The following is a 13,182-nucleotide window of genomic DNA, read 5'->3' on the forward strand; positions in this document are numbered from 1 at the left end:
GCTGCAGCCCTTGCTCTTGTCCAACAGGTTCGAGGCTCTTACTCCCTGTGGGGATGGGAACAGGGACTGCAGGGAGGATGAGCAACCTGGCCACAGCACCGTGGAACGAGGGGCCATTCAAGTGGGGGGGAGTAAAAAGAAATGTTGTAGTGGTAGGGGATAGTATCATTAGGGGGATAGATAGGGTTCTTTGCAGCCGAGAGCAAGAGTCCCGAAGGCTGTGTTGCCTGCCCGGTGCCAGGGTTAAGGACATCTCCTCTGGGCTGGAGAGAAACTTGGAGGGGGAGGATCCAGTTGTCGTGGTCCATGTTGGTACCAACGACATAGATAGGACAAGGAAAGAGGTTCTGCTGAGGAAGTATGAGCAGCTAGGGGCCAAATTAAAAAACAGAACCACAAGGGTAATAATCTCTGGATTACTACCTGAGCCACGAGCAAATTTGGCTAGGGTAAATAAAATCAGAGTTAAATGCGTGGCTCAAAGACTGGTGTGGGAGAAATGGGTTTTGCTTCTTGGGACACTGGCACCAGTACTGGGACAGGAGAGAGCTGTTCCGTTGGGACGGACTTCACTTGGCCAGTGCCGGGACTAGAATCCTGGCGAATCGAATAACTAGGGTTGTAGAGAGGGCTTTAAACTAATTAGTGGGGGGGGAGGTTTCAAGAGAGCAAAAAATAAAAATGTCAGCGGAGAAGGCAATAGAGCAAGGTAGCAGTGGGGGAATTAAAAACCAGAGCGTGTCAGGAAGGGACAGAATGTATAAAGATAAAGGTAAAGTAGTAAAGGGGGTAAAAGCAGGAATAAATTGTCACAAAACATATTTAAAAGTTCTTTATCTGAATGCACGCAGCATTCGTAACAAAATAGACGAGTTGACGGTACAAATAACTACACATGGGTATGATCTGGTGGCCATTACGGAAACATGGCTGCAAGGTGACCATGACTGGGAACTAAACATCCAGGGGTATTTGACAATTAGGAAGGACAGACAGGAAGGAAAGGGAGGTGGGGTGGCTATGTTAATAAAGGATGGAATCACTGCAATAGTGAGAAATGATATTGGGTCAAAGGATCAGGATAGTGAAACAGTTTGGGTGGAGATAAGGAATAATAAGGGGAAAAAGTCACTAGTGGGCATAGTCTATAGGCCTCCTAACAGCTGCAACTCTGTTGGTCGGAGTATAAATCAGGAAATAGTTGGGGCTTGTAATAAGGGAACAGCTATAATCATGGGGGATTTTAACTTTCATATTGACTGGACAAATCAAATTGGGTAGGGCAGCCTTGAGGAAGAGTTCATAGAGTGCATTAGGGACGGGTTCCTTGAGCAGTATGTTACTGAACCAACCAGGGGGCAGGCAATCTTAGATCTGGTCCTGTGTAATGAGACAGGATTAATAAAAAACGTCCTAGTAAAGGATCCCCTTGGAATGAGTGACCATAACATGGTTGAATTCCAAATTCAGTTGGAGGGTGAGAGAGTTGGATCTCAAACCAGCGTACTAAGCTTAAATAAAGGAGACTATGAAGGTATGAGAGCAGAGTTGACTAAAGTGAACTGGGAAAATAGATTAAGGTGTAAGACGGTACATGAGCAGTGGTGTACATTCAAGGAGATATTTCACAACTTTCAAGAAAAATATATTCCACTGAGGAAAAAGGGGCGTAAAAGACAGCCATCCGTGGCTAAGTAAAGTAATAAAGGATAGTATCCGACTGAAAACAAGGGCATATAAAGTAGCCAAATCTAGTGGGAGGATAGAAGATTGGGAAGCATTTAAAAGCCAGCAAAGAATAACTAAAAGATTAATTAAGAAAGGGAAGATAGATTATGAAAGTAAATTAGCAAAAAATATAAAAACAGATAGCAAGAGTTTCTACAGTTATATAAAAAGAAAAAAGGGTGGCTAAAGTGAATGTTGGTCCCTTAGAGGACGAGACCGGGAAATTAGTGGTGGGGCGGCAAAAACGCTGAGCAAATATTTTGTATCAGTCCTTATAGCAGAGGACACTAAAAATATCCCAACGCTGGACAAACAAGGGGCTATAGGGGGGGTGGAGGAGCTAAACACAATTAAAATCACTAAGGAGGTGGTACTCGGTAAGATAATGGGACTAAAGGCGGATAAATCCCCTGGACCTGATGGCTTACATCCTAGGGTCTTGAGAGAAGTAGCGGTAGGGATTGTGGATGCATTAGTGGTAATTTTCCAAAATTCCCTGGATTCAGGAAAGGTCCCAGCAGATTGGAAAACTGCTAATGTAACGCCCTTATTTAAAAAGGGAAGTAGACAAAAGGCTGGAAACTATAGACCAGTTAGCCTAACATCTGTGGTTGGTAAAATGTTGGAGTTCATTATTAAGGAAGCAGTAACAGGACATTTGGAGAAGCATAATTTAATCGGACAGAGTCAGCATGGTTTTATGAAGGGGGAGTCATGTTTGACAAATTTGCTCGAATTCTTTGAGGACGTAACAAACAGGGTGGATAAAAGGGAACCAGCGGATGTAGTGTATTTGGACTTCCAAAAGGCATTTGACAAGGTGCCACACAAAAGATTACTGCACAAGATAAAAAAATCACAGGATTGGGGGTAATATACTGGCATGGGTGGAAGATTGGCTATCTAACAGAAAACAGAGTTGGGATAAATGGTTCATTCTCTGGTTGGCAATCAGTGACTAGCGGTGTTCTGCAGGGGTCAGTGCTGGGACCCCAACTCTTTACAATCTATATTAACAATTTGGAGGAAGGGACCGAGTGCAACATATCCAAGTTTGCCGATGATACAAAGATGGGAGGGAAAGCAGTGAGTGAGGAGGACATAAAAAAACCTGCAAAAGGACATAGACAGGGGGCAGAAATTTGGCAGATGGAATATAATGTTGGAAAGTGTGAGGTTATGCACTTTGGCAGAAAAAAAATCAAAGAGCAAGTTATTATCGAAATGGAAAGAAACTGCAAAGTGCTACAGTACAAAGGGATCTGGGGGTCCTGGTGCATGCAACACAGAAGGTTAGTATGCAGGTACAGCAGGTGATCAGGAAGGCCAATGGAATCTTGGCTTTTATTGCAAAAGGGTTGTGTGGTGTTGTGGTCGCTGTTCTCCTGAAAGCTGGGTAATTTGCTGCGAACGATGGTCTGTTTGAGGTTAGGCGGCTGTTTGAAGGCGAGCAGTGGAAGCGTGGGGATGGCCTTAGCGAGGTGTTCGTCATCATCGATGACATGTTGAAGGTGATATGCCTATCAATTAGTCCAATAAAAGGCGACGAGTTAAGAACGTAACTGAAGGTTTTTATTGGCTAAATAACAGAGCCCACCCTCGTGGGTGATCCGATCCAACAGGGAGGAATACTAGCCAGTCAGCTACCTTTATACCTGGGCAGGTAATGGGCGGAGTCGGAGGTGGTCAGCCCAGGTATAACAGTGCGACAAGAGGCGACCTCGTGTAGTGATGTGACAGTGAGAACAGTGAGAACAATATACAGTGATAACTATAACAGTGGTTTACCACATTCACCCCTTGTTTAGATTAGAGTCCGGCGGGGTGAAGTGTATTACCAGCTCTGGTATGTCAGTCTGTCCGGAGGCTTCGTTAGCCTCTCCGATCGTCGCAGCGGCGGTGTTACATTATCCGGTGTTAAAGCTGGTGTCTGCGTAGTCGGCAAAGGCTCGTGGGGTTCCGGCATGCCGTCTACCTCGGCTGGACTCGGGGGGTTGGGAGGGGGGGGTGAGGGTGCGAGGTCTCGTAAGGAGACAGTGTCCTCCCGTCCGTCTGGGTAAGCCACATAGGCGTACTGGGGGTTGGCGTGCAGGAGGTTCACCTTCTCGACCAGGGGGTCCGTTTTATGGGCCCTCACGTGCTTTCGCAGCAAGACGGGTCCCGGAGAGGTCAGCCAGGTTGGTAGGGTGGTTCCCGTAGTCGACTTCCTGGGGAAGACAAACATTCGGGCATGGGGGGTGGTGTTAATGGCAGTGCAAAGTAGTGACCGGATGGAGTGCAGCGCAATCGGGAGGACCTCTTGCCAGCGGGAGGTTGGGAGGCCCTTAGACTTTAAGGCTAAGAGGGTGGCCTTCCATACCGTCGCGTTCTCTCTTTCCACCTGGCCGTTCCCTCGGGGGTTGTAGCTGGTGGTCCTGCTTGCTGCAATACCCCTCTCCAATAGGAACTGACGGAGTTCCTCGCTCATGAAGGAGGCGCCCCGGTCACTATGTATATAGTTCGGGAACCCGAACAAGGCGAAGAGTTTGTTCAGGCATTTAATGACCGTGTTACTGGTCATGTCTGGGCAGGGGAAGGCAAAGGGGAAACGGGAGTACTCATCAACGATGTTGAGGAAGTACACATTACTGTCGGATGACGGTAGGGGCCCCTTGAAGTCGATGCTCAGACGCTCGAAGGGGCGGGTGGCCTTGATCAGGCTTGCTCTGTCCGGCTTATAGAAGTGCGGTTTGCACTCAGCACAGATCTGGCAGTTCCTGGTCATGGTCCTGACCTCCTCGATGGAGTATGGCAGGTTGCGGGCCTTAATGAAATGGTAGAGTCTGGTGACTCCGGGGTGGCAGAGGTCATTGTGGAGGGTCTGAAGTCTATCACTTTGCGCGCTGGCGCATGTAATGCGTGAAAGAGCATCAGGGGGGTCGTTCAGTTTACCGGGCCGGTACAAGATCTCATAATCATAGGTGGAAAGCTCGATTCTCCACCTCAAGATTTTGTCGTTCTTGATCTTGCCCCTCAGCTTGTTATTAAACATGAAGGCAACCGAGCGTTGGTCGGTGAGGAGGGTAAATCGTTTGCCTGCCAAGTAGTGCCTCCAGCGCCGTACTGCCTCCACAATTGCCTGGGCTTCCTTCTCGACCGACGAGTGTCGGGTCTCGGGGCCCTGTAGGGTCCTTGAGAAGAAGGCTACCGGCCTACCCTCCTGGTTAAGGGTAGCGGCTAGGGCGAAGTCGGATGCATCGCTCTCCACTTGGAAGGGGATTGACTCATCCACTGCGTGCATTGTGGCCTTGGCTATGTCTCCCTTAATGAGGGAGAAGGCCGCGCACGCCTCTTCCGTGAGGGGGAAGGATGTGGTTTTCAGGAGGGGTCTGGCTTTGTCCGCATAATTGGGTACCCATTGGGCATAGTAGGCGAAAAGCCCCAGGGTTCTCCTAAGTGCTTTTGGACAGTGGGGGAGGGGTAGCTCCATGAGGGGGCGCATTCTTTCGGGGTCGGGGCCGATGACTCCGTTCTCTACTACACAGCCAAGGATGGCAAGGCGCGCTGTGTTAAACACGCATTTCTCCTTATTGTAGGTGAGGTTCAGCCGTTGGGCCGTACGGAGGAATTTCTCCAGATTCACGTCGTGGTCCTGCCGGTCGCGGCCGCAGATGGTGACGTTATCTAGGTAGGGGAATGTGGCCTGCAGTCCGTTCTGGTCAACCATCCGGTCCATCTCCCTTTGGAAGACCGAGACCCCGTTGGTGACACCGAAGGGGACCCTAAGGAAGTGGTATAGGCGCCCATTCGCCTCGAAGGCGGTGTACTGGCGGTCCTCGGGGTGGATAGGGAGTTGGTGGTAGGCCGACTTAAGGTCGATGGTCGAGAATACGCGGTATTGTGCAATCTGATTGACCATGTCAGATATGCGGGGAAGGGGGTATGCGTCCAGCTGGGTGTATCTGTTTATGGTCTGGCTGTAGTCGATGACCAGGCGATTTTTATCGCCGGTCTTAACGACCACGACCTGGGCACGCCAGGGGCTGTTGCTCCCCTCGATGATGCCCTCCTTCAGGAGACGCTGCACCTCAGAGCTAATGAAAGCTCTGTCCCCAGCGCTGTACCGCCTGCTCTTGGTAGCGACGGGTTTGCAGTCGGGGGTGAGGTTAGCGAACAGGGAAGGTGGCGGCACCTTGAGGGTGGATAGGCTGCAGGTGTTACGCGGTGGGCGGTTTAACCTTCGCTGGTTGTCGACTGTGAGTGGGGGGAGGGGTCCACCGTATGCTAGGGTTACACTTTGGAGGTGGGATTGGAAGTCCAGCCCTAGTAGGACGGCAGCGCAGAGCTGGGGGAGGACGAGGAGTTTAAAGTTTTTATACTCTGTACCCTTAACCGACAAGGTCACAGCACAGTAGCCGCTAATGTCCGTGGCGTGGGACCTCGATGCCATCGAGATTCGGTTGCGCGTTGGCAGGACAGGGAGGGAGTAGTGGCTCACCGTGTCTGGGTGGATGAAGCTCTCCGTGCTTCCGCTGTCGAACAGGCAGGTCGTGGCGTGGCCGTTTACTTTGATGTCCATCATCGACTTGGACAGGTGGTGTGGGCGGGCTTGATCCAGAGTGACGGAGGCTAGCGTGTAGGTAAGCGAGTCGTTGTCGTCTGCGGGCGAGGCGGTCGTCGGGTCCGGGGGCCCGGTGGCAGTCGGGCGTGGTGTGTAAAATGGCGTCTCCCACGAGGTAGGACAAAATGGCGGAGAAGATGGCTGCCCCCATAACTCACATGAGGCACTATTGGGGTCGGTTGCCTTGATCAAAGATGGCCGCCCCCATGACTCACGTGTGGGGATACTGGCCTCAGTTGCCGTGAAAGAAGATGGCCGCCCCCACAGTTCGCATGAGGCACTGCTGGCCTCTGAAGATCCGCTCCTGCAGGCCTTAGAGAAGTGGCCTTTCTTCCTGCAGGTTGTGCAGGTAGAGTTCCTGGCTGGGCAGCGCGACCTCGGGTGCTTCTCCTGGCCGCAAAAGAAGCAGCCGGCGGCCCGATCGCGGGTGCCCGATGTCGGAGCCGGTACCGGGGGTGGCGGGCCCGGTCGGGTCCGGGACGCCGACGCTGAGGTAGGTCCCGGGGGCGGCGCTGCGAAGGGTATTGCGGTAGGGGTCGGGCCCGAGTCCCAGGGTCGCGAGCAGTACCTGGAAAACGCCTCCTGGTCCTGATGGGCCACCTCCAGGGAGAGAGCGAGGGCTTCAGCTTTGTCCAGGTCGAGGTCTTTAGCTTCAAGCAGTCTTTGCCGTGAGTAGTCGGACCGTAGGCCTTTCACAAAGGCATCGCGGATATTATCTTCCGTATTTTCAACAGCCGTCACCGCTTTAAAGTCACAGTTCCTGCCGAGTGCTCTTAGCGCCCGTAAAAATTCAGCTACAGACTCTCCTGGCTGTTGCGGGCGGGATCTTAGGAGGTGCCTGGTGTACATGTAATTTATCGGGCTGCGGTACTGCTGTTTCAGTAGGTTGATAGCGGCCTCGTACGTAGTCGTGTCCTGTATGAGTGCGTATACTCTCGGGCTCGCTTGGGCGTTCAGAAGTCTTAGTTTGGATCTCTGCGGGGCGCCGGATTCTTCCAGGTAGGATTCGAAGCAGTCCAGCCAGTGTTTGAAGTTGAGGGCTGCGTTTGGTGCCTGTGGGTTTAGATCCAGGTATGGTGGTTTCAAGGCTTGCAGCCAAGCCGGCTGGTGTGGCCCGTTGTCTGGAGGCTGCTGTTGCTGTGCTGCTGGGTGAGCTCCTTGCTGTTGCTGTTCATTATCAGACATCTTTAAAATTTAGCCAATAAAATTGATATGCCTATCAATTAGTCCAATAAAAGGCGACGAGTTAAGAACGTAACTGAAGGTTTTTATTGGCTAAATAACAGAGCCCACCCTCGTGGGTGATCCGATCCAACAGGGAGGAATACTAGCCAGTCAGCTACCTTTATACCTGGGCAGGTAATGGGCGGAGTCGGAGGTGGTCAGCCCAGGTATAACAGTGCGACAAGAGGCGACCTCGTGTAGTGATGTGACAGTGAGAACAGTGAGAACAATATACAGTGATAACTATAACAGTGGTTTACCACAGAAGGCTGCGAAGAACATGGCGTAGTTTCTCCACTCCAGGGAAGTACTGGACGACGAAGGGTGCTCTGTTGGTTATGTCCCGTGTTTGTCTTCTGAGAAGGTCTATGCAGACACTGCGACAACGGATGAACGGACACCGCGCAACAATCGTTAGGCAGGAGTGTTCCCTCCCAGTCGGGGAACACTTCAGCAGTCAAGGACATTCAGCCTCCGATCTTCGGGTAAGCATTCTCCAAGGCGGCCTTCGAGACACACGACAACGCAAAATCGTCGAGCAGAAACTGATAGCCAAGTTCCGCACTCATGAGGACGGCCTCAACCAGGATCTTGGGTTCATGTCACGCTACATGTAACCCCACCAGACTCGAGTCGTCGTTGGCTTGTTCTCTCTACACAGATGCGGCTGGACCTGCTGTGATTTCCAGCAAAAAAAAATTTTTTTGTCTGTTTTTTGTTTTTCCATACAGACCCCAGCATCTGCAACATTTGACCCCTTGTGGCCCCACCTCATTGTTCTTTGATGTAATGTTTTCCTGACTAACCTGTTTGGACACCATTCACACCTTTGATTGCTGTGATTATCTCTCTGCCGAGGTGTGATAAATGGCAGTTAGAAAGATTACCTGTAAACATCTGACATTATTCTCTGACTATATAAGCTGTGTCTTTATGCATCTCTCCACTTCACCTGACGAAGGAGCAGCGCTCCGAAAGCTTGTGATTTCAAATAAAATTGTTGGACTATAACCTGGTGTTGTGTGACTTCTTACATTTGTCCACCCCAGTCCAACACCGGCATCTCCATACCATGGTTTTCAAAACTGAGATGAGGAGAAACTTCTTCACTCAGAGGGTAGTAAATCTATGGAATCTGCTACCTCAGAGCTGTGGAAGCTGCGACATTAAATAAATTTAAAACAGAGATAGACAGTTTCATAGCTGATAAGGGAATTAGGGGTTACGGGGAGCGGGCAGGGAAGTGGACGTGAGTCTAGGTGCGGATCAGCCAGGATCCTATTGAATGGCGGAGCAGGCCCGAGGGGCCGTATGGCCTACTCCTGCTCCTACTTCTTATGTTCTTATGGACCAGCAGGACCTGCACTTGCTGACAGAAGGCATTGGTCTCATTGTGGGCCTTAAGAAGCAAGAGAGCTAAAGTATTCAATCTCAGGGTGACTGATTACCTTTACCAGGCTGACCCTCTGTTCCTTCAGGATCATCTTTAAAAGATCTTCTGGTATTTTTCTTCGACGTTTTCTGGGCCTTGGGTGCCCTGTCAAAGCGGTGGCATGACGCTCAGACCTCCACTTCCTCAGCGGGACGGGTGCTTCTGTTGCGCCACTATAGGCGCAAGCACCTGCCCAAAATATTTAAATAACCCTGTCCTCGGGATTTGGGATAGGATCAACGGCAGCCCAAAAGGCAAGTGGAAGTCCAGCTTTCCTCCTTAAAAGGGTTGATGGAAGTATCTGCTTTTTGTTTGTCAAACATTTGAACGTGATGCCAGTCATACCAAAACACATCACTGCAATCCAAAAAACATTGCATATGATGTTTGCAAAGTACACAATCCTTCAGTGTTCTAAGTAATAATTCTGATACAGCTAGTGACAGGCAAGCACATATTAAAAGTGGATGAAACTTATTTTATTTTTCATTGTAGTTAGCTCGAGGTTCATATAAAGAAAGGTTTGCATTTATATAGCACCTTTCACAACCTCAGGATGTCCCAAAGCATTTTACAACCAATGAAGTACTTGTTAAACGCAGTCACTGCTGCAATGTAGGAAACATGGCAGCCAAATTGCGCACAGCAAGGTCCCACAAACAGCAATAAAATAAATGAAGAGTTCATATGTTTTTAGGTGTTTATGTTGGCCAGGACACCGGGAGGAACTCCCCTGTGCCATGGGAACTTTTCCGATCACCTAAGAGGGCAGACAGGCCTTGGTTTAACGTCTCATCTAAAAGACGGCACCTCTGACAGTGCAGCACTCTCTCAGTACTGCACGGGAGTGTCAGCCTAATTTAGTGCTCAAGTCTCTGGAGTGGGACTTGAACACACAATCTTCTAACTCAGAGGCGAGAGTTCTACCACAGAGCCATGGTTGATAGGAAGGAACGAGAGGACAGAGGATTCTCTCAGTGAAAAAAAATTATGTACTTAACATTATTTCAGGTACAGTAATTATGTAAACTTGAACAGCTTACGTACCAGTATATAGAAATGAGTGGAAAAATTAACAATGGCCCAGAAATTCAGGTCGAGGGCTTCCCGCGGGTGTAAGCCCCCGACCTGCACTTACCTTGCGCGCCGGCCGTTGAGCTGTGGACCCCCGTGGAATTCCGATCCTGGGCCTGCTCCAACTGCCGGCGCGCAGTGCTTGCGTATCCCAGGGGCGCAGTTAGTTCGATGCGTCCCCTGGGATCACGTGGGCCATGGGGAGCCAATCGGAGCAGGGAATGCTTCATTCATAAGTTTGACAGGAAGGGCTGTCAAACTTATAAATACTACAAGCCCCAAAACATCACTAAATATTCAAATAATTTTTTTTTTCTTTTTTTTAAATCACATTTTTAAAATAAACTATAAATTACATGAAATAACTATTTTAAACAATAATTTAAATTTTTGAAAACAATAATTTTATTTTCTAACAGGGCTAAAAATAAACTTACCTTTCTTTAAAGTATTTAAAAATAATAAACCTGTGGGAAAAAATGTTTTAATTTTAATTAATTCACCACTTACCTTGTAAAAAGCAGGCCTTGCGACTGCTTTTTATATATGTGTAACTTCTGGAGACTTACCCTCCCGGGAAAACCTGCAAAAAAAACATAAGTTCGATGTGCACGCGCAGCCTCTCCTGCGCACGCGTTCGAACTCTGAACCCCTTCTTTCAGGGGAACGGAAGTGCCGGTTTCCCACGCATGCACAGTGCATGCAGGAAACCGGCACTTCCATTGGGCTTACGGGTGAGTACCCCGTGCGTACAGACCCGTGGAGACCCGAATTTCTGGGCCAATAAATTCTAAATGTTACGTTAAGCTGTCACTACAGTAATTCATTTCTAAATAACCACATCCAAGTGTTAAATAAAAATAAAGTTACAATTCTTAATCTTTTTTGATTACGCCTCTGAAGTGTCTTGGGACATTCTTTTATGTTAAAGCTGCGATTTAAATGCATGGTGTTGTTGCTGTTGTATGGAAACATGCTAAAGCTGTGTTTAAGCAGGGAGCATAGCATTTGGGTTGTGAATTACTGGTATTACAAAATGGAAGATAATGTGTATTCTGTCTTTGGCAATACTTACTATTAAGTTTTCTATTTTATTTATGAACTGTCAATGTATGGCTAAAGAAATCTGGTAGCTGCAGCCAAGCCAACTACAAGAAGCAGCTAACATTACTCCAAATACATGAAACAATGCAACATGATGCTCACCATGAACTTCATAATATTTAACCAAAATATTCCAGCACATGTGAATGCTTCCAGTACATAAATGAACAAGTGAACGAGACTAGAGTCAAATTAAAAGATCTGAATTAATTACCAGAACAATGATGCTTCTAAGAGCAAAATACTGCTGATTCTTTGTACATCTGACTCTTTCCAGACTTGAGCTCAGCCTTCACGATATTTGCTTCTTGTATTCCGAATAGTAATTATAGGGTCAATTCCTAGGATACATCAACAAACTTCCATAAAACTCCTTTTCAACGACTCACTGTTTGCTGAAAGAACAAACTGCTTCGACAATCTGTGGATACTAGGCCTGTAGGCCTAATATTAGCGTGTATGTGTAGACAATGGAGAGGACATGCATTTCTTTGATGCGCTTTCTACCCAGGTACTTCTCACTTATTTTATTTCTTAAGAACATTTTCATGGGCTGCAGTTTATGACATGGTGCAATGTAACTGGATACTAGCTGCAGTATCATGACCTGATTAACTTTGATGACTTTAAACTGATGACATGAAAGCACCCGTACAATATACTCAGACCGTTGTACTGTTTTTGCAATTTCCTGTATCAGCTGTGATAATGAAACTTGACACGACTAAGGTAATGATGCTCAAGAACCAGAAGTCAACTAAATATTCTAAGACAAACTTACAGCATTTATATAAATTAGTACAGGGGTATTGTGATGTAGATACTTCACATATAGGCAGTAACATCATACTTCATGCAATGTTTCTGCCATGTCAATTCCCATTTGTGCCAAATCTCTATAGCGACGCTGTATAAATCAGTGCAGGCCAGAAAACTGAACTATTTAAGGATGAATGAACACTCTAGAGCAGTCTGATCTAAAATAGACTCACTGACTGAAGAGATAAAACTGCTGTTTCCTCCGACAGTTCAATAACAATAGGCAAACTTGTCTAAGTTTCATAATTAGCTTATTTTTAAAACCTAGCATATCTACATTGGCACAAAACTGAAAAGTATCCGAGCCCAAATCAAGGGGAAATTCGCTACGCCTAAAAAATTAACATCCTCATTTAAGGCTACAAATGACCATAAACATATGGAGTTAATGAAGTAAGGAGGCCAGGTATTTTGAAAGAACTGGATACATCTGATCTGTAAAACGGAGTTTGAACATGAAGAGCATTAACTTGTTGGAATTTACACTTTATGTGACGCTATTGTGGTCCATATTCAGGAAGCTACAGTACAGCTGAAGATCCAGGCCTTGTTACAAGGTATGGTGAGAAATACTAGCAGCTGTTGGTACTTCTGCATTCCTGGCTGCTCAGATAAGAATTCAGATGTTGTGCAGGCAAAAAAAACCTCAAAAGGTGATAGAAACACTGATCTAAGTATAGTTTATTGCAATTGAAAGATAGAGAGACTTGTTTGTGAACACCCTAGAGTTGCTACTCTTCACATTCTCTCGCATGGTTAAAATTTGATACCCCAAACATGAAACCTGCATCAGAGGAGGTAGGGCCAGGGGCATGGACTCAGTGTAAGGTAAGAAGCCAGTACACCCAGTGAGATGAGGTATGCTAGCCTCTTGAAGGGTGCAAGTGAGCTTCACTGTATTTCCAAAGATTGGGGCTGTGGGGGCAATAATTCTATTTCCAGGGTGGGGATGGGGTGGGGGGGGGGGGGGGGCGGCGGTGTTACTGGGATCTTTGGTGGGGGCTACCACATAAGTACTCCCATGCAGCGGATGGCCCATTCATGTAGGCTCCATGAACCTCAGCAGGGTCAGCAGCAGTTATATAGCAGGCACAATCCCAGTGTACCTGCCAAGTTTGTGCCCCCGTGGATTGTGTACTACTTCCAAAATGGACACCGAAAACAGAAAAATAGAAAAAAGTAATTCAAAAGTTAGAACAGC

General features: G+C 47.7%; 1 protein-coding gene across 15 annotated transcripts in view; it reads right to left on the minus strand.

Moving 5' to 3' along the window:
• The window catches only part of akap7 (A kinase (PRKA) anchor protein 7), a 209,997-nt gene that overhangs the window by 119,869 nt on the left and 76,946 nt on the right, over nt 1-13,182 (minus strand). For 5 of the 15 annotated variants that reach the window (XR_015079540.1, XR_015079539.1, XR_015079538.1 and 2 more), the window contains one exon: nt 11,377-11,503. The exons of the other annotated variants lie outside the window; for them this stretch is intronic. The gene's annotated coding sequence lies outside the window, so the exon portion shown is untranslated. The remainder of the gene's footprint in view (nt 1-11,376; nt 11,504-13,182) is intronic. 15 annotated transcript variants of the gene reach the window in all.

Source organism: Somniosus microcephalus, chromosome 9 (genome assembly GCF_052327205.1).
Source record: "Somniosus microcephalus isolate GS21.2 chromosome 9, FLI_Smic_1.0, whole genome shotgun sequence".
Taxonomy (NCBI): Eukaryota; Metazoa; Chordata; class Chondrichthyes; order Squaliformes; family Somniosidae; genus Somniosus; species Somniosus microcephalus.